We start from the raw sequence: 22,190 nt of genomic DNA, 5'->3' as shown, positions 1-22,190 counted from the left end.
GGGCAGGTTATTCTTGATTAAAGTGGGGCAGATTGAAATTGATTGGAGTGGGGCAGACTGGACTGGAGTGAGGTGGTCTGGAGTGGGGTGGATTGGATTGGAGCAGGGTGAATTTGAGTGGGGTGAATTGGATATGATTGGGGTGGATCGGAGTAGGGGGTGAATTTGGGTGGGGTGGATTGGATTGGGATGGGGAGGATTGTAGTAGGGTGGATTGCAGTGGATTGGATAGGCGTGAGGTGGGTTGGATTTGAGTGGGATGGATTGGATAAGGGTAGGCTGGAATGATTGGATTTGAGTGTGGTGGACTGAACTGGGATGGGGTGAGTCAGATTCAGCTGGGGTGGTGTGGGGTAGATTGGAGTGGGGGAGGTTGGTTTGAAATGGAAGGTGGCTTAGAGGGTGGATTGCATTGAAATGGGGTGCATTGGAATAGAGGTGGGTGGGATAGGTTGGAGTGGTGTGGATTGGATTGGTGTGGGGTGAATAACTGGAATAGGGTGGACTGGGGTGGGGTGGATGACTGAGTGGGCTGGATCGGTTTGAGTGGGGTGGCTTAGGGTGGGGTGAGGTGGATTGGATTGAGTGTGGTGGATTAGATAGTAGTGGAGTGGATTGGAGTGGGGTGAGGTGAGGTGGATTGGGGTGGGGTGAAGTAGAGTGAGGTGAGGTGGGTGGATTGGAGTGGATTGTGGTTGATTGGACTGGAGTGGGATTAGATTGGAGTGGGGTGATTGGAGTGGAGTAGGGTGGATTCATTGGAGAGGGGTAGAATAAGGTGGTTTGGTGTGGGGTAGATTGGACTGGAGTGCAGTGGATAAATGTGGACTGGATTGAACTGGAGTGGGTGAATTAAAGTGGGTTTATTGGAGTGGGATGGATTGGGATGGTGTGGGTGAATTAGATTGGAGTGAGGTGGATTGGGTAGCAGTGGACCTGATTGGATTGGGGTGGAATGGAGGAAGTGTATTGCGATGGACTGGGTTGGAGGAGGGTGGATTGGAGTGGGGTGGGTTGGATTTGAGTGGAATAGATTAGATTTGTCTGGATTGGGGTGGATTGTATTGGTGTGGGGTGGATTGGATTGGGTGGATTGGATTATGTGGGGTGGATCGAATTGGAGAGGGCCAGATTGTTTTGGATTGCAGTGGATTGTTTGGGTTTGGATTGGGGCAGGGTGGAGTGGGCCTGGTTGGAGTGGAGCAGGTCGGAGTGGGGAAGATTGTTTTGGATTAAAGTGGAGCAGATCGAAATGGATTGGAGTGGGGGAGACTAGAGTAGGCCAGATTGTTTTGGATTGGAGTGGGGCAGACTGGAGTGGGGTGGATTGGGGTGGGTGGGTGGGGCGAATTGGAGTGGGGTAGATTGCAGTGGGGGGGATTGGATTGGAGTGGGGTGGATTGATTGGAGTGGGGAGGGTTTGGATTTGATTGGAGTGGGGTGGGGTGGATTAGATTGGAGTGGATTGAAGTGGGGTGGAATGGATTGGTGTGGATTGGGTTGGCATGGGTGGATTGGATTAGAGTGGGGAGGGGTGGATTGAATGGGAGTGGGGCAGAATGTGCTAGGGCATTTTGTTTTGAATTGCAATGGGGCAGATTGGTGTGGGGCAGAATGTTTAGTATTGGAATGGGGTAGATTGGATGGGGCGGATCGGAGTGGGATAGCTTGTTTTGGATTGGAGTGGGGAAGATTGGAGTGAGGCCGATTTGAGTTGTACAAATTGTTTTGGATTGGAGAGGGTCCGGATGGAGTGGGGCAGATTGTTTTGGATTGGAGTGGAGTGGGGCAGATTGTTTTGGATTGGAGATGGGTGAATTAGAGTGGGACAGATTGTTTTGGATTGGAGTGGGGTAGATTTGTAGTGGGAGGATTGGGGTGAGACAGATTGTTTTGGATTGAGTGGGGTAGATTGGTTTAGATTGGAGTGGGACAGATTATTTTGGATTGGAGCAGATCAGATTGGTGTGATTGGATTGGAGTGGGACAGACTGTTATGGATTGGAATGGGGCAGATTGGAGTGGGTGGATTAGAGTGGGTCAGATTGTTTTGGATTGGAGTGGGCAGACTGTTTTGGATTGGAGTGGGGCAAATTGTTTTGGACTGGAGTTGGGCCAATTGGAGTGGGGGAGATTGTTTTGGATTGGTTTGGGGCAGACTGGAGTGGGGCAGATTGTTTTGGATTGGAATGGGACAGATTGTTTAGGATTGGAGTGGGGCAGATTGTTTTTAATTGGAGGGAGGCCGATTGTTTTGGATTGGAGTGGGGCAAACTGGATAGGGCAAACTAGATTGGGTTGGGTTGGGGTGACTGGAGTGGGGTGGGTTAGAGTGAATTGGGGTGAGTGGTTTGGATTGGAGAGGGGAGGATTGGTGTGGGGTGGTTGGGGTGAATTGTAGTGGGGTGGATTGGGGTGTACTGCACGTTTATGTGTTCTCCAGAGGCTGTGAGAAGCCTGACACATCACGTACAGTTGATGTTGATCAGGAACTGCCTCATGGACGCTTGTAGATAATCCGTTATCAGTGTTTCCTGTTTCCTCACTGAAATTTTCAGCTTCATTGCAAGTCCAATCCCTCCCCCCAATTCACTGCCATGCACTCAGAACCCACCTATGAACCTAAACCAAAACTCCAGGAGTGTGGAAGGGATCTCCTGCACCCTTTGGCCCACAGCAGCATCACATAATTGAACCCCTCTAGCCCCTCAACTGCCTCCTAAATGCTGATGAACCGCTGAAGGAACAAAATGGAAGAGAAACTACTGAAAGTAATCGAGACTTTAAAATGTCTGTTTACTCTCTGTTCCTGGAAGTGCCTTCAAGGGCCAGCGCCAGGGTTACCAAAGGGCCTGGCAACTCGTACTCCAGACTACCACTCATTGTCATGCACAAGTCTATCACTTCTAAACTTTGCTCCCTCCCACTACCCTTGCAGTAGTATTCTTGGTTCCGGAATGGGATTGCACTGTACTGATATTTATATAGCACCTTCCATACTCCTGTGAGGCTTAAAGTGGTCGGACAGGTCAGTGGGTGGGCTATTTGTTCTTCCACTGTTTGCAGGCCTTTTTTATGGTCTACTGGGATGGTTTTTAGGTCGAGCACACAAGCGCTCTAACCTGTTGTGATCTATCTCTGTGCTTTTAACCATGCCCACCACATGCTCATCACGATCACTCATTCATGGGCTTGCCTTTCAAAAATCCTTTGTTATTATTCGTAAGTGCTTTAAGTTTGTTGCTCCTTGGGGCAGTTTTGTTACCGCCTTGGCCATCGACCCTGTAACATGGACAATTGCACATTTGCCTATACATTTGCCTGCGAGCAAACTTCTTCTTTCTTTTGCGTGTCTCCTTCTCGCTCATGGCGGCCATTGCGCTTTGAATGGGCTCTCTTATGTCAACTGTTTTACTTTTCATTTTCAATTTATGCGGCAAGAAAAGTCCACTTAGGAATTTACAATGCTAATAGCTCTAACTCAAGCAAACATGAGACCCATTGCATTGCAAATGCCTGTTACTGTTGAGTTCCCTGATGTTAAAACAAACATTGGCTGCAACAAGCTCAAATCCATGCCGTCTTCCTTGCGAAACCCATATGCTGCTTTTCTTTACAAGTTCAAAACTGCTTGTTTCTAAACGTGGGACACTTTTTAGCTGTCTGGTTCACTAATAAAGTCACTTTTATTTTGGTGCCCAGGTCTATTTTCTGTCTCAGTCCGACCCCGTGTATCATGTATATGCATTGAGCTTTGCAGCTCTTAAGCACGGGCACTGTGGAGAATATAAAAACAGACGCTGGCCAAAATATATATTTGTGGTTACATACAGCAATGAACTGCAACAGCCATAACATATTTGTGTATTGGTTTTGCGAATCTGCAAGTGTTATTGGTAAAACATTTTATGCAACATTTATGGCTTCATTCCTGAGATTTTGAGCGGTGCATGTGTTTAATAACACTTCAAATAAGAGAAGGAAAAACGAGTTTGAGCGACCAGCCCATGATAGCTGATGTTTTGTTGTTCCAATCTGCAATTGAGTTGGGCGGAGGAGCTCGTGTGCATGGAAAGAACAGGCTGTGGACAGAGCAGCAGTTTGAGAATGGTGCCGTGGTGGGTAGGATGCTCTGATCTCGCGACTATCACTTCCTGTGCTGCGCCGCGTGCAGACCCAGAGTGACGTACGTTTTAAAAATGCCACTTTCGAGCTGCGGCGCGGAAGTCATGTCTACTTCGCTGTGTTTTTATATCATCTGCTACTTTTGCAGGGTGAACCCGGGCTGCTGACAAGAGCTTTCGATGGTCTTCCTGGATAACAAAGTTCCCTAATGTCAGAAGGATGAGACCATGGGTCTGGAGGTGTCGTGCCTGAAAGGTAAGAGTGCTGAAGAAAACAAAATGGTGATGAGTGGAGTGCTTTAATTAATCTCAGCCACTGGTAAGACTGCAGCATCAATGGCGTTGTTGCTGCGACCCAGGCAGTTCTGTAGGGGGGTTATCATATGCATGAGGCAGTAGAGTAACAAAAGTTTTGGGTTCCCTATTTTTAGAGTGACACTCTTTGTTCTTGGTATCGCCTGCTTTGAGGGGTGACCCCTTTATTTCACCCTTTGTTATCTCAGCAGTATCCATAGATCGGAGTTGGGTCCAATGTCATTGCATCGTTTGTCCAAATTGAGCCGCACTTTTGTAAAGTGAGTAACTTGGATATCTATATAGAGTCCATAAGTATTGTGGCGAATGGACACCACTGGTAAACAGTACCCACAAAGATACTGCCTAGTAACTACAGACTTGCCAGTGCCCGCCCTCTCGCAGTAGCTGCGTAAGATAAAAACCAAGACAGTTGTTCTGCCCCATGATCTAGCTGTGAATGTGGGGATACACGGATGTGCTGGAAATACCCGATTCACTCTGTAACCGCTAAGCCCTCAGTGTGCGATGTTCATCCTTAACACCCGCTACTTCACAATTTTGTCACAATTTACCTTGTTCCTTCAGTGTATTCCTTCACCTCCCGTTTCACCAGAAGGATAGCTGAGTGAGTTGAAACCTTGCTTCAGGAGCACGCTGCCCGAGGATGGGCCCATCTCAAAGTCACTAGGTCGAATCCCAACAGGGCTGCCAACCATCCTTTCGAGTCTGGTAGACTGAGTCCCTGGCACCTTGTGTCCAGTTGATGTTGGTCAGGAAAAGCCTCATGGACGCTTGTAGATACTCCGACACCAGGGTTTCCTCATTGACATTTTCAGCTTCATTGCAAGCCCCCCACCCCAGTCAACCGCCATGCACTCAGAACGCACCTATGAATTTAAAGCAAAACTCCAGGAGTGTGGAACCCTTTGAGCCAAAGCAGCAACATATCATTGGCAACATTAGCTGTCTACAATGGTCAGAAATGGGAGTTGGAAATGACAGCAGTGCAGAATGAAACACTAAACAAAAATCAAGCTATCATTAGCATCATTATTGCAGGCAGCCTCTCTGCCATGATTTATCTTGCTTTTCTTAATCTGCCACTCTAGGAAGAGTTCCTATAAGCAGAAACACAGCATTTTTCTGTGTGCTTGAGCACAGAGCCTTTTGTCTGTGTCTTGGAGCACAGCACATTCAACGTGTGCTTTGTTATAGATTTGTTTTCAATCACTGTATATTTCTATGTGTAATCAAGGACTTATGACTATTACCAACAGCCAATGCTTTTCAACTACATTTAGAGAATTATCATCTCTGTGATGAATTGTATTCTGGCATAGCCACATGACACACCAGTAACATATGCGCAGGTTCAGCTTTATACTATGTGTAAGAAATTGCAGCACGTTTTTCTACAGATGCAGAAGTGTCTATGTGTAGTGAACCCCTTTATGTACAGTCAGCAGCACCATATGTACACAAGAAGCATCATGGGTAACAACTTGTTTTAATGCAGTGATTTGTGCCACACTTGTAAGAACCATTATCCAATGTAATAGTATTCAAGATATCAACATCAGAAGGATGGAAGGCTAAGGTGGCCTTATTCCAATTTGAAATTATCAATGGCAAGCATTTACCTAGCTGATGGATGAAAACGGGGAACCAGGCTATATGCTGGCAACTGATACATGATGTAATCTGCAGGTCACAAGTTTGATTCTGTTGCGCCCAACTCAGCCTTCCTTCCCTCTGAGGTTGGCAATTGTATAACATTACTTATGTTAAAAAATACTCCTGCTTTTTACCATGTTTAGAAATGGCAAGAGTGGAGCATGTGGCTCTACATAAAAACAGATAATAAAACACACATTTATTAAAGCCCCCTTAAAAAACGTGTTTCAAAGATACCAATGAGGAAATGTACTTACACTTTGTGCCAGGTTTGCATCACAAAAGTGAAGCAAACCCAGTGCAAACTGGTGTGCTGGGATTTACTTTCTTTCACAAATCCTGATTGCATTGGAAAGTTGCTTAACGTAAAGTAGTCCTATGTGCTACTTTGCATCAAGGAGGATATTCTATGAGTGTTGCATGGGCATTCCCATGCAACCACCCATGGGCTCTGATGCAAATCCCCATCTACTAACATCGAGAGGGAGGTAGTTGCACCAAAAAATACACCTTCTTGAGAGGCGTAACAATGGAATAAGTTTAAAAAAGGCTGCACATTGTTCCACCTTTGCACCGAAGAGCACACATACAATGTGGGAAAAGTATTGAACTACAGTTCCATTACAAAAGTGATACTTGTCTGAATACACAGTCCCTTGCACTATAGTGCAAGGTTGTGTGTGTTGGCGCATGGCAGTGTACAGCACTGGGTGACTAAACAACAGTTCCATATCTTGGTAGATATGGTGCTGATTTTATTTCTCCCTTTGATGCAAACCAGCACGTTTTGATGTTGTTCTGCACAGCTTTGAAACTTAGTAAATCTGCTTCCAGGAAGCTAGAAAACCTGAAACTAAGAGCCATCTTACTGAAAGAGCTACGAAACAGACAGTGCTTACGTTTTAAATGAAAACGTGCTGGTGCCCAAAGCCCTCCTCTTAAACACGCAGCTGCTGCAATTAAATGTGTGAACACTGAGGCAGCGCAATCCTGATGCCATCTCGGGTCTCTTCAATCAATTTACAGCCACTCCCTGCCCCTTCAGCTCACTCTTGTAGCTTTCTGCTTTCTCCCATTATGACACTTTTTCGTTTTTCTCTTCCTCCGTCCGCAGTAAATGCTTGAGGCAGAAAAATATGTGCTGGCCCTCAAAAATAAGTGCCGGTGCCCGGCACCGGAAACAGCAAGCACAAATTAAGCACTGGAATCAGATACTGAAAGAAAAAAAATGAGAGGAAAGAAGAAAAGCAGAGAGTGGGAATAAAGCAGGGCGAGAGAGGAAAGGCACAATGAGAAAGGGAAAAGAGGAGGCGAGAAACCAAAGGAAATGAGGTGACTAGGGCACAGCAGGTGTGATGGGGAGCATGACAGGCACACCAGGACACAATCACTGCGGAGACTGGGGCGGATTTACTAAGACTGTGCCACAGATTTGTGTCACTGAACCGGAGCAAAGTGTTGTTTTGGGAATTACTTTCTATCACAAATCCTGTGTGTATTGTAAAGTATTAGCAACACAAAAGGATGATGGACGGAGTGCTGAACAAAGCAAACACTCACCCCCAGTCACAGATCTGGGTTTAATCCATTGTTCTTTTGTTCACTATGCCACCCCAGTTTGGACCCAGCCATATGCAAATCAGTCTTGACCTTGTACTTCATGGGAACAGTCCAGCCCAAACTGCGAGTGGTTAGGGTATGCCCAGACGTGGGTCCCTTGCTTGCTGTGCCACTGGAGCCTGGCTGATGAAGGGTGATACCCTGAAACCGGTCCTAGGATGCTTGAATCCTGTCCAGGGAGGACCTGGCTTGGCACGTCAGGCTGGACTGATCCCATTGGGAGCAGGGTCAAGACTGATTTGCATATGGCTGGGTCCAAACTGGGGTGAAGTGGCAAACAAAGTAACAATGAACTAAACCTAGATCTGTGACTGGGGGTGAGTGTTTAAAAAGTTTCAACACTCCGTCCATCATTTTCTTTTGTGGAATTGCCTTGTATTGTACAGTAACCATAAAATAATGCAAGGCAGTACTTTGTGCTCTTGGCGTGACTTTGCTTTAAGGAGCATTCCACGGGTGGTACATGGGTAGTCACACGCAGTGATGGGTATGCAGTGTTGGTGAACGGAGCATGTTCTATCCTCATCAACCTCTCCTTGAAAGTTCTTTATGACAAAGTGTGCCTGGAAGGAGTAGTCAAGGTGTAGAGGGAAGCAACATCTTTTGAAAGTGCTGTAAAAATGTTTGGAAACTTGTGGTGACTGTTATTTGATCATGTCCCACTCACATGACCATGCTCAGTTTAGGGGATTATCCGAGTTCATGATTTTTATAATCTGTTTAATTTAATATTTCAAATAACAGAATTAGCAATTGCAGTACTTCGAGGAGGGCAGACTCTTTATTGTTCCTTCGGTGACTGCATTTTAAGTATCTATGAATAGCTTGAAAACGCAACCATCCAGGTAACCCAGGTAATATATGGTGGATCCCCATAACTAAACCTGAACCATAATCCCATTCCATATTCCACATTTCCTTCTGTGCAAGGTGACTACTTGTGTTCATATGCACTAAGGGTACGTAGGTCCTATTGACTGTGAGTGAACTGAAATTTCAGATTCTCCTTGTAACACAAATTGCCAACAATATTAGAAATTACAAGTTGTGCAGGAACACTGTATTTCTGATGTTACACCCATGTACTTTTCTGTTAGTAACGCATAACAAAATATTTTTTATAGAAAATGGACCAGAACATGAGGAAAGCATGCAGGGATTTGTGTATAAACATGAGTTCCCATGATTAAACCTAATGCCAGCTAATGCAGCACATTTCCTCCCTCTAGAATTAATGATCAGTGTGGTATGAAATAAATATAATAAATACTTGGGAGGGAATCGTCACAGACAACTTGTTGCTCTCAAAAGGCTCCTTTACTCCTTTAGTCAAGAGCCAGCTGGGCCCACCTAACACCACCCTTCAGCCATATCTACAAATATGCCTTCGCAGCACTCTAACACATAGTATCTATTTACCAACCTTTTAACAATTGCCATTATATCTTTAACTTTACAACATCTATTTGATGTCTTGCTTGGGCTCTCCTGCCTTTCGTTTTGCTTCTAATGTTTGTGCCACATCGGCCGGCTCGCATCTGACCAAGCCTACCTTCCTCTCATTCCCCCGTCTCTCCTTACTTTCCATTGTTCCATTTCCTGAGACCCCTAACCTTGTTCCTCCACCAGAAGGAACCCTCCTCTATGGGGCTACTTCTGTCCACCTTACACCTATCGGTAGTCTGATCTGCTCAGCCACCACTTTCCAGCACCTCCGTTACCGTCTCCAAATAAAGTTTATTTCCCAGCAAAGATAAATGGACTCTGTTAGAAATGGGGTCTTTGGTTGACAGTCTGGTTACCCCCTGTTCAAGCAAGGACCCTCACTCTAGTTAGGATAAAAGAGAATCACCCTCAGCTAACCCCTGCTTACCCCCTTGGTAGCTTGGCAGAGCAGTAGGCTTAACCTCAGAGTGCTAGGTGTAAAGTATTTGTACCAACACACACAGTAACTTAATGAAAACACTACAAAATGACACAACACCAGTTTAGAAAAATAGGAAATATTTATCTAGACAAAACAAGACCAAAACGACAAAAATCCAACATACACAAGTCAAGTTATGATTTTTTAAAGGTTTAAAATAAAAAAAGAGTCTTTAGGTAGTTGTAACACCACACTAGCGCTGCTAGCGTGAAAATGTACCTGGTTTGCGTCAAAAATAACCCCGCACGGGCGGTGTGCGTCGAAAGTAACCCTGCACGGCTGTGTGCGTCGAAAACAACTCGGCACGGCGGTGCGTGTTGAAAAAGCCAGCCACACGACGATCCGAAAGTCCCGCGGCGCAGGGTGCGATCTCTCAGCCTCCGTCAGCGATGCTGCGCGTCGTTTCTCCTGCTCCGGGCGTCGGTTTTTCGGTCGCGTTTCCTGCGGCGTCGTTTCTCAGCTGCGGAACCGGCGTCGCGTCGTTTTCTCAGCCGCGATCGGATTCGCGTCGATCTTTTCTCCGCACGGCGCTCGGTGCGTGTATTTTTGTCCTTAGGCTGCCAGCCTCTCCTTTCAGGGTCCCAGGAACTGGAAGGGCACCACAGAGCAGAGTAGGGGTCTCTCCAGAGACTCCAGGTGCTGGCAGGAAGAAGTCTTTGCTATCCCTGAGACTTCAACAACAGGAGGCAAGCTCTACATCAAGCCCTTGGAGATTTCTTCTTCAAGATGGAAGGCACACAAAGTCCAGTCTTTGCCCTCTTACTCTGGCAGAAGCAGCACTGCAGGAAAGCTCCACAAAGCACAGTCACAGGCAGGGCAGCACGTTTTCCTCAGCTATCAGCTCTTCTCCAGGCAGAGGTTCCTCTTGGTTCCAGAAGTGTTTCCTAAAGTCTGTAGATTTGGGTGCCCTTCTTATACCCATTTTAGTCTTTGAAGTCACCTTTCTTCAAAGGGGACTCACACCTACTTGTGAAATCCTGCCTTGCCCAGGCAAGGCCTCAGACACGCACCAGGGGGTTGGAGCCGGCATTGTTAGAGGCAGGCACAGTCCTTTCAGATGAGAGTGACCACTCCACCCCTCCCTCCTAGCAGAGATGGCTAATCAGGAAATGCAGGTTACACCCCAGCTCCCTTTGTGTCACTGTCTGGTGTGAGGTGAAAAACAACCCAACTGTCAAACTGACCCAGACAGGGAATCCACAAACAAGGCAGAGTCACAGAATGGTTTAAGCAAGAAAATGCTCACTTTCTAAAAGTGGCATTTTCAAACGCACAATCTTAAAATCAACTTTACTAAAAGATGTATTTTTAAATTGTGAGCTCAGGGACCCCAAACTCCACGTGTCCATCTACTCTCTAGGGGAATCTACGCTTTAATCATATTTAAAGGTAGCCCCCATATTATCCTATGAGAGAGACAGTCCTTGCAACAGTGAAAAACGAATTTAGCAGTATTTCACTGTCAGGACATATAAACCACATTACTATATGTCCTACCTTATCCATACACTGCACCCTGCCCTTGGGGCTACCTAGGGCCTACCTTAGGGGTGCCTTACATGTAAGGAAAGGGAAGGTTTAGGCCTGGCAAGTGGGTACACTTGCCAAGTCGAATTTACAGTGTAAAAATACACATACAGACACTGCAGGGGCAGGTCTGAGACATGATTACAGAGCTACTTATGTGGGTGGCACAACCAGTGCTGCAGGCCCACTAGTAGCATTTGATTTACAGGCCCTGGCACCTCTAGTGCACATTACTAGGGACTTACTAGTAATTCAAATATGCCAATCATGGATGAACCACTTACATACAATTTAAACAGGAGCACTTGCACTTTAGCACTGGTTAGCAGTGGTAAAGTGCCCAGAGTAACAAAAACAGCAAAATCAGAGTCCAGCACACATCAACAACCTGGGGAACAGAGGCAAAAAGTTAAGGGAGACCACGCCAAGGATGAAAAGTCTAACACGTGTCCCCCCCAGCTAAAAGTGGGGAGCAACTACCCAACCTCATGGGAGTTCTCATCACTAAGGCGGAAGAACCTGGACAGACCATCAGCATTGGCGTGCTCTGTACCGGGTCGATGTTCCACCGTAAAGTCCATCCCCTGTAGGGAAATGGACCACCTCAACAGTTTTGGGTTCTCACCCCTCATCTGCATTAACCATCTGAGGGGTCTGTGGTCGGTCTGAACTCGGAAGTGAGTCCCAAACAAGTAGGGTCTTAGCTTCTTCAGTGCCCAGACCACAGCAAACGCTTCACGTTCTATGGCACTCCACCTACGTTCCCTGGGTAGTAACCTCCTGCTAATGAAGGCTACGGGTTGATCTAGGCCCTCTTCATTCAGCTGTGAGAGTACTGCTCCAATACCATGCTCTGAGGCGTCTGTCTGTACAACAAACTCCGTGGAGTAGTCAGGTGCCTTCAGCACAGGTGCTGTGCACATGGCAGCCTTCAGGGCATCAAAAGCGTTCTGGCAAGCCTCTGTCCAGATCACTTTCTTGGGTTGCTTCTTAGAAGTCAACTCAGTTAAGGGGGTAACAATGGTACCATATCCCTTAACGAACCTCCGATAGTATCCTGTGAGACCTAAAAAGGCTCTCACTTCAGTCTGGGTCTTGGGAGGCTCCCAAGCCAGAATCGTGTCAATCTTAGGCTGTAGGGGTGCCACCTGGCCACTCCCCACCTGGTGTCCTAAGTACACAACAGAACCCTGCCCTATTTGGCACTTGCTCGCCTTAATAGTGAGGCCTGCCTTCTGCAGGGCCTCTAACACTCTCCAGAGGTGTTGCAGGTGTTCCTCCCATGTGGAACTAAACACAGCAATGTCATCCAGGTAGGCGGCACTGAACTCATCCAGTCCTGCCAACACCTGGTTGACCAACCTCTGAAAGGTGGCAGGGGCATTCTTCATCCCAAAGGGCATCACATTGAAGTGGAAGTGCCCATCGGGGGTAGAGAATGCTGACCTCTCCTTTGCCCCTTCAGTTAAGGCAATCTGCCAGTACCCAGATGTTAAATCAAACGTACTGAGGTACTTGGCAGCTCCTAACCGATCAATGAGCTCATCAGCTCGGGGGATGGGGTGTGCGTCAGTCTTGCTGACCGCATTGAGACCCCGGTAGTCCACACAGAACCTAAGTTCTGGAGTGGCACCAGGAGCAGCAGCCTTTGGGACCAAGACCACTGGGCTGGCCCAAGGACTGCTGGAGTGCTCAATAACCCTGAGGGCTAACATTTTGGAGACTTCCTCCTTAATGCAAGCCCTCACCCTGTCAGTCACCCTGTAAACCTTATGTTTAACAGGTGTACTGTCCCCAGTGTCCACATCATGTGTGCACAGGTGTGTGACTCCTGGGATCAGGGAAAACAGCGAGGCGAACTGTCCCAGCACGTGGCGACAGTCCCTCTGCTGTTCCTCAGTCAGGGAGGGGGAGAGGATCACTCCCTCCACAGACCCATCTTTCTCTCCTGCAGACAGGAGGTCAGGAAGAGGCTCACTCTCTTCCTCCACCCCGTCATCTGTCGCTAGGAGCATGGATAGCTCAGTTCGCTCAAAGTGTGGTTTGAGGCGGTTGACATGTAGGACCCTCAAGGGGTTCCTGGGGGATTGCAAGTCTACCAGATAGGTGACCTCGCTCTTTCTTTCCACCACCTCAAAAGGCCCAGTCCACTTATCTTGGAGAGCCCTAGGCTCCACTGGTGCCATGACCCACACTTTTTGTCCAGGCTGAAACTCAACCAGAGTGGCATTCTGGTCGTACCACCGTTTCATGTCCTCCTGGCTTGCTTCCAGGTTCTCCTGAGCGAGACTCCTGAAGCGGGCAGTCTGGTTTCTTAGTGCCAGCATGTAGCTAAATACATCCTGGGGTGGTTTACTAGGAGCTTTCTCCAAAGCCTCCTTCACCAGACTGAGCGGTCCCCTCACAGGGTGGCCATAGATGAGCTCAAAGGGGCTAAAGCCAAGTCCCTTTTGAGGCACCTCCCTGTAAGCGAACAGAAGGCATGGCAAGAGGACGTCCCACTTACGCCTCAAGGGCTCTGACAGGCCCTGAATCATGCCTTTCAAGGTGCGGTTGAATCTCTCAACCAGACCATTACTTTGGGGGTGGTAAGGGGTGGTGAACTTGTAGGTTACCCCACACACCTTCCACAGAGACTTCATATAAGTGGATATGAAGTTTGTACCCCTATCAGATACTACCTCCTTGGGGAACCCCATGCGGGTAAAAACCCCCATCAAGGCACGTCCCACCACGGGGGCGGTGACCGTCCTTAGAGGAATAGCTTCTGGGTACCGTGTGGCATGGTCCACCAAGACCAGGATGAACCTGTTGCCCATGGCTGTCTTGGGATCCAGAGGCCCCACAATGTCAATTCCTACCCTTTCAAAGGGAGTACTGACTACCGGTAAAGGTTGGAGGGGAGGTTTGCATTTCCCCCCACTCTTGCCACTTGCCTGACAAGTCTGACAAGATCTACAATAAGCAGCTGACTGCTTGTTCATCAAGGGCCAGTAAAAGTGGGAGACAAGCCTCTTATAGGTCTTGTCCTGCCCTAGATGTCCTGCCAAAGGCACATCATGAGCCAAACCCAGTAGGAAGGTCCTGAAGCCCTGGGGTACCACCAGCATACGAGCTGACCCCGGCTCAGGAACCTTAGGCTCACTATACAGGAGGCCATCCTCCCAATAAATCAGGTGAGTACCTGGCGCCCCGCCAGCCGCCTGGGCTGCAGCCTGCTGCCGCAGTCCCTCAAGAGTAGGGCACTCCTTCTGCGCTGTGCAGAATACTTCCCTGGTGGGTCCCCCTTCCTGCTGCCACTGCGACAGCTCAGGGACCTCCCCCAGTTCAGCCACCTGTTCCCCTGTAGGTTCCGGGGCATCACCCTCAGGCTCTGCCTCCTCCCGGACCGTGGGAACTTCTGGGGCGGGTTTCCCGCGCCTCCTGCCTTTCCTCTTCTTGGCGGTCCCCTGGGCCACTGTTTCAGGCTCCAGGGGCTCTTGACTACCCTGATTGGCTGCCATAGACCGGGTGGATACGCATACCCACCCAGGCAGACCCAACATCTCCAAGTGAGACCTGTGTTCCACCTCCTTCCAAGGGGAATCTTCCAGGTCGTTGCCTAGCAAACAATCAACAGGCATGGTTGGACTCACAGCTACTTTCCAGGAACCTGAGACCCCCCCCCCATTCAAAGGGAACCTGCGCCACTCTGCAGAGGCGCTCAGAATTGTCTACTGCAACTACTTGGTGAAGTACCCGGGGATCGATCTGCTCTTCAGACACCAGGTGACTCCTCACTGTAGTCACACTGGCTCCTGTGTCTCTTAGAGCCTCCACCCTCTGTCCATTGATGGTCACCCATTGCCTGTACTTCTTAGTGTTATCAGGCACTAGGTTTCTCTGGACCATCTCACTGTCCCCTAGTGAGACAAGGGTCATTTCTGCTGGTTCCCACCCACCTGAAACCAACTCCTCCCCAAGCGCTACACTGGCCAAACCCTGGGACGGTGCACCAGTGGGTGCCGGTGTACTTTTGGGGCATTTGGGGTCCCCCCTCACATGACCCACCTGGTCACATGAATAGCACTTACGTAGGGGACCACCTGCCATTGGCTTCCCTTTGGAGAACCATGGCTTCTTTTCACTGGGGGGTTGGGAATCCTTACCCTGGGAATCAGTTTGGGGCCCTTTAGAGAACTCATCCTGTTTGCCCTTACCCCCCCCTTTCTTCTGAGAGGGACCCTGCCCACCCTTGGCGTGGTCTCCCCCATACCTCTTTTGGACCCTGGTGCTCTCCCAGCGGTCCGCTTCCTGTGCAAGCTTCCTGGGGTCAGTCAGCTTGCTGTCAATGAGGTGCTGGCGCAGCTCTGGAAAACATAAACTGTACAAGTGCTCCCAAGCAATTAAATTGTAAAGCCCCTCATACGTGTTTACCTTACTGCCCTTCACCCAACCATCCAGTGACCTGCAACAAGAATCAACACATTCCAACCATGTTTGGGATTCCTTTCTCTTGTAGGATCTAAACTTCTCCTTGTACTGCTCAGGGGTGAGACCATACCTGGTAAGTAAGGCCTCCTTCATGGCAGGGTAGGTGAGACTCTGAGCATCCCCTAAGGCCGTCAGTGTGTCCCTCCCCTCTGCCTCAAAATGCTTCCACAGGGCTGCCCCCCAATGAGCTTCAGGGACCAGGTTCATGTGGAGAGCTGACTCATAACCCTTGAACCACAAGTAGATATCATCCTCCCTCTTATAATCCCTCACAAGGTCTTTTGGGATGTGTACCCTTCTCTCAGGCTGCACTGTAGAATTGCTGCCACCATCCCTACTGGACTGACTCCTCTGATCAATCTCTTTTAAACTGAGCTCATGAGCCATGTTTATCTTCCTTTCCTCAAGGGCCAGCTTTCTCTGTTCCACCTCTAGACTGAGCTTTTTCAGCTCCAACTGGTACTCCCTCTCTGCCTGTCTGTCCTGTAACTCTCCAGGTGTCAGACTCTTGGAGGACACACTGCTACCTGCCCTGGAGATTCTCCCCTGAGACATAGCAGGCCCACCCACTACATCAGTGTGAGTGACTTGCAACTCCTCTTCCCCCTCTGGCTCCTCATCTGTGTGCCCCTCAGCTGCTTTGGCTGTCACCCAGGCCCTCAGCGCCTTTTGCAGCTCATCCTTCTTGGATGAGCTCTTAATGGGACAGCCAACATTACTACAAAACTGCTTCAACTGAGCCACTTTGTAGCTCTCCAATTTCTCCAAGTCAAAAGCAGCTTCAGCTAGGGCATCTCCAGACTGAGACATGATGAGAGGTTAAAAAAATATGCACAGTTCCAAAAACAGAAAAGTAAGTTCTCAAGTGAAGTTCCAGAAAAGTCAATCACGGGATCAGCGAAAAAAAGAAACTGAATGCAGAGAAAAACAGTCCAAGTAGAAAAAACAAAAATCACAAGACTAGTAGTATGTGGTCACGTAGTGGTCTGAGATCAAAACAGTAGTGTACACTTAATTACTGTATGTCAAGTACAAATACAAGTCCAAATCCCGACCGCTGGTCACCAATGTTAGAAATGGGGTCTTTGGTTGACAGTCTGGTTACCCCCTGTTCAAGCAAGGACCCTCACTCTAGTTAGGATAAAAGAGAATCACCCTCAGCTAACCCCTGCTTACCCCCTTGGTAGCTTGGCAGAGCAGTAGGCTTAACCTCAGAGTGCTAGGTGTAAAGTATTTGTACCAACACACACAGTAACTTAATGAAAACACTACAAAATGACACAACACCAGTTTAGAAAAATAGGAAATATTTATCTAGACAAAACAAGACCAAAACGACAAAAATCCAACATACACAAGTCAAGTTATGATTTTTTAAAGGTTTAAAATAAAAAAAGAGTCTTTAGGTAGTTGTAACACCACACTAGCGCTGCTAGCGTGAAAATGTACCTGGTTTGCGTCAAAAATAACCCCGCACGGGCGGTGTGCGTCGAAAGTAACCCTGCACGGCTGTGTGCGTCGAAAACAACTCGGCACGGCGGTGCGTGTTGAAAAAGCCAGCCACACGACGATCCGAAAGTCCCGCGGCGCAGGGTGCGATCTCTCAGCCTCCGTCAGCGATGCTGCGCGTCGTTTCTCCTGCTCCGGGCGTCGGTTTTTCGGTCGGGTTTCCTGCGGCGTCGTTTCTCAGCTGCGGAACCGGCGTCGCGTCGTTTTCTCAGCCGCGATCGGATTCGCGTCGATCTTTTCTCCGCACGGCGCTCGGTGCGTGTATTTTTGTCCTTAGGCTGCCAGCCTCTCCTTTCAGGGTCCCAGGAACTGGAAGGGCACCACAGAGCAGAGTAGGGGTCTCTCCAGAGACTCCAGGTGCTGGCAGGAAGAAGTCTTTGCTATCCCTGAGACTTCAACAACAGGAGGCAAGCTCTACATCAAGCCCTTGGAGATTTCTTCTTCAAGATGGAAGGCACACAAAGTCCAGTCTTTGCCCTCTTACTCTGGCAGAAGCAGCACTGCAGGAAAGCTCCACAAAGCACAGTCACAGGCAGGGCAGCACGTTTTCCTCAGCTATCAGCTCTTCTCCAGGCAGAGGTTCCTCTTGGTTCCAGAAGTGTTTCCTAAAGTCTGTAGATTTGGGTGCCCTTCTTATACCCATTTTAGTCTTTGAAGTCACCTTTCTTCAAAGGGGACTCACACCTACTTGTGAAATCCTGCCTTGCCCAGGCAAGGCCTCAGACACGCACCAGGGGGTTGGAGCCGGCATTGTTAGAGGCAGGCACAGTCCTTTCAGATGAGAGTGACCACTCCACCCCTCCCTCCTAGCAGAGATGGCTAATCAGGAAATGCAGGTTACACCCCAGCTCCCTTTGTGTCACTGTCTGGTGTGAGGTGAAAAACAACCCAACTGTCAAACTGACCCAGACAGGGAATCCACAAACAAGGCAGAGTCACAGAATGGTTTAAGCAAGAAAATGCTCACTTTCTAAAAGTGGCATTTTCAAACGCACAATCTTAAAATCAACTTTACTAAAAGATGTATTTTTAAATTGTGAGCTCAGGGACCCCAAACTCCACGTGTCCATCTACTCTCTAGGGGAATCTACGCTTTAATCATATTTAAAGGTAGCCCCCATATTATCCTATGAGAGAGACAGTCCTTGCAACAGTGAAAAACGAATTTAGCAGTATTTCACTGTCAGGACATATAAACCACATTACTATATGTCCTACCTTATCCATACACTGCACCCTGCCCTTGGGGCTACCTAGGGCCTACCTTAGGGGTGCCTTACATGTAAGGAAAGGGAAGGTTTAGGCCTGGCAAGTGGGTACACTTGCCAAGTCGAATTTACAGTGTAAAAATACACATACAGACACTGCAGGGGCAGGTCTGAGACATGATTACAGAGCTACTTATGTGGGTGGCACAACCAGTGCTGCAGGCCCACTAGTAGCATTTGATTTACAGGCCCTGGCACCTCTAGTGCACATTACTAGGGACTTACTAGTAATTCAAATATGCCAATCATGGATGAACCACTTACATACAATTTAAACAGGAGCACTTGCACTTTAGCACTGGTTAGCAGTGGTAAAGTGCCCAGAGTAACAAAAACAGCAAAATCAGAGTCCAGCACACATCAACAACCTGGGGAACAGAGGCAAAAAGTTAAGGGAGACCACGCCAAGGATGAAAAGTCTAACAGACTCCATCATGTTTGAATACTCCTAAACGAAGTCTGCGTGCCTCACTCCTTCAATCTCCTGCACCTCCACCCAATCCTAGCGGTGTACCCGTCCTTTTACTGTCAGCCTCCACCCCACTTCACTTAATAATACACTTCAAACAGGGGGAATTCCCAGGCTAAGGCACAAGCATATCTTGCCTGCCTCATCGCCTCCTCCAATATCGCCCAGGTTATCATCACCGCCCATCCTTCTTCATCCACTTCACTAGCCCATCACACCAATATTCTTTTCACCAAATCTCCTTTTCCTGTTTGATACCGCCAAAAGCATTCCTGTAGAATGCAATGCCTGCCAGCTTCCCTGCAATTGTCACTGAAGAGTACCCTTTTCCTAGCTGGCCCATTACAAATCACACTGGTCATCATTAACCCTCTGTGGTCCATCACCTGACTTGTCCTTTCTGATTGCTCCTGACCTCACAAACTAACTCCAATGAGCCTGGTATGACCACCTTGTAGATTTCACGAGCAAACTCTCCATCTGCCATGCACTGGTATTGCTTCCTTGTCCACCTCCAAAGCTAAACCACGGAACCTCGCCTAGTGAGAATGTGACAGTGCGTCAGGGACCTGGTTTTCCATTCCAGGTATGCGTCCAGCTCTGAATCGTATAGTCTATTGTAGAGTAACACAAATTCCCTCAACAAACATAACACCAGTAGGCCTTTCGTGGTCTGCCTGTTCACCACATCAGTCAAAGTATAGTTTTCCCTGAAATTAAATGCTGTTTCATTTGGGTAACCTGGCAACAGTCTGAAAACCAATTTTATAGCCACCCTTGCCATCCCAGCTCCTAGCCCACAGTTCAAGACCATGCTTACTGCTTCATCTATGTTCGCATCAGAGACTAAGCACTCCTTATGGACTGCATGATCATTTACTGATGACTCTTCTGACCACAACAGATAGTGTATCAGTCAGAATTCTCCCCTAGTCCTTTTGGACATAAGTCCTATTGGTGAAATCACCAAATCATCAATTAGGGGGCTGTAAATGGACCCGTCATCCTTACCACTGCCACTTCTTTTTTCCCGTTTGTCCAATATAATGTGTTTCCTATCTCTGCATGACTTCAGGTTTTCTGCCCGCCTCCCTCCTTGGGCCTGAGTAGGTATTCAGAATCCTTCACCCGATCTGCATACAACCTCAGCCATGTTTGAACTTGTCTTCCTTAATTGGCTTAACTACCTTTTCTTCATAACCTCTTTCAGCCTCCTCTGCCTCCCTAATAGCATCCTTGTCCTCTGTGGCTTTCTAATAGAAGGTGTATGCCACAGCACATTTGACATTCACGTTCCAACTAGAGTCCCCTGTTGTGGTTCCAACAAGCACCTATGTTGCCTGCTTTCCCTGCTTGCCCCACCCACCCTCATGGGTGGGATGCTCTGGAAAATGCTGTATGGGAAGTTGCAAACCACTCATCATGTGGTGATTCGTCAGTGGCCTGGCTGGAGTCAAGAATGCTGCCACCATTCATGGTCCAGTCCCGACCATGTCTTTGCCAGGTTCTGGCTCCTGTAGGACTTGAACACCTCATTGTATCTCAGCCAAGCTAATCCCTGAAAACTCGTATCTTATCACATCCATTATTTTAACACTCCCACATTAGCTTTTGGTTTCTTCTCACATACGATGTTCGCATAAATGGTGAACGCTACTATACACATTTCTATGTTTGTCAGCACCCTCTGCCTCTTTGCCAATTCCCTCTCTTCGGCTTTTGATCCTTCTTTGCATCTCATCTCCCTATGTAGCAACTTGATGATGTCCATGTATGCATTCCCCCTATCTTTTGTTTCCTACTCATCAGTAGATGACTTCCCAGGGTTTCCTTCACTCCCATAAATGAGGTTTGTACCCAGCGTCACTGGCTGCTTCTTTCTCTGTGTCTTCTTTGCCCCCTTCCCCTTTGTCCTGCCAAACAATTGTCCCCTTCTATTTTCTGCCAATTGTCTCTTGTTCCTGAGTGTCCATGTCTCCCCATCTCCCTTCAACACCCCTGCTAGTCTCTCTCAACATTTCCTACCCCACCTGTTCTTGCTCACCCTTCTTCTCATCTCTCCCTTTCTTCTTTTTCTACAGGAATTTTCCAGGAATCAGTGTTTCAGAAATTGGGGCCAGCCTTTAACGTTCCAACGTCCTCTCTATTTTTTTTACCTTCCTGTCCTGTCTTTCAGGAGCTCGCTCACACGGATCTTTCCTCTTCCCACCATCCATCATCATACTCACTCCCTGTGTGTTCCACTTCTCCCCACCCTATCAGTGTTCTTCATGGCCTCTGTCCACCACGACCAGCCTCTCTGCTGTTGCTCCCCCTGACCACGCTTGGGCTACTCTCCCCGCCATTTTCTTTGCCGACTTTGGTGTAACCACTTCCCCCTTCCTCTTCTTTCCTTTTTCCCTCACCCATCCTCTCCTGCCTTGTTCTTCTCTTTCTGAAGCTGATGGCAGCTCTCCTTTCTCTCCTCAGTCCCACCTGGCTTCCCCCTGTCGATCACTCTTCCTCATCCTCGCCTGCTGCCCTTTCTATTCCTTCTACTTCCTGCCATGCTACATATCTGCGTCCCAGTCCTCGTAATTTCCTCTCGTTCATGTGGCCCTCTTCTTCATCCACCTTACCTGTGGCCTGTGCGCCATCACTACCACTGACCAAATTGCTGAATTCTCGCCACCCTTCCTGGGTTGCCTACATCACTCTTGCCCAGTGTAAAAGAGTACTCACGTTTGGTCTCTGAAGCTTATGATCTTCTTGAGGTAGAGGGTGCCCTGTCCTCCTCTAGGATATCTGCTAGCCAGCCATACCTTGTCGGCTATCTTTACTCTGCACTTGAGGGGGGCTCACTATGGAACCTGTCCCTTCTTACCGGAATCTTCGACCTTCTGGGAGGCCAAGAAATTGCTACTGTTTTTGGCCACTCCTGGCGCAGTAAGTCCCATATTTATGCTTTTTTAGAGCCTCATTTGCATCATTCTTTGATGCAAAAGTGGCGCAAACTTACAAAATACAATTGTAATATGTAAGCTTGTGCCACTTTTGCATCAAAAAGGAGACCAAATGCGGCGCTAAAAAAGTATAAATATGGACCTAAGTGCCAGTGCTGGGAACCAGAAAACTCTGACACAAATTAAGCACTGCATTACAAGCAGGTAAATGTTACCCAGGCGATTTTGAAGATGACTTGGGCATTAACACATAATAAGTGTAAAGATCCCCTTTGTTCAGAGATATTGGGCCTGATCTAGATCCTGGTGGAGGGGATTACTTCATCACAAACGTGATGGATAGCCCATCCGCTGTATTAC

At 48.1% G+C, this 22,190-nt stretch overlaps 1 protein-coding gene across 4 annotated transcripts in view; it reads left to right on the top strand.

Annotated features, from left to right (window-relative positions):
• C12H16orf74 (chromosome 12 C16orf74 homolog) overlaps positions 1-22,190 on the top strand; it is a 200,744-nt gene that overhangs the window by 71,298 nt on the left and 107,256 nt on the right. For 3 of the 4 annotated variants that reach the window (XR_011199977.1, XR_011199976.1, XR_011199978.1), the window contains exon 2: positions 4,274-4,380. The gene's annotated coding sequence lies outside the window, so the exon portion shown is untranslated. Of the gene's footprint in view, positions 1-4,060; positions 4,187-4,273; positions 4,381-22,190 lie in introns of those variants that run through there. The other variant, XR_011199979.1, reaches the window with a different exon arrangement.

Source organism: Pleurodeles waltl, chromosome 12, assembly GCF_031143425.1.
Source record: "Pleurodeles waltl isolate 20211129_DDA chromosome 12, aPleWal1.hap1.20221129, whole genome shotgun sequence".
NCBI lineage: Eukaryota > Metazoa > Chordata > Amphibia > Caudata > Salamandridae > Pleurodeles > Pleurodeles waltl.
This window is presented reverse-complemented; position numbering and strand designations above follow the sequence as displayed.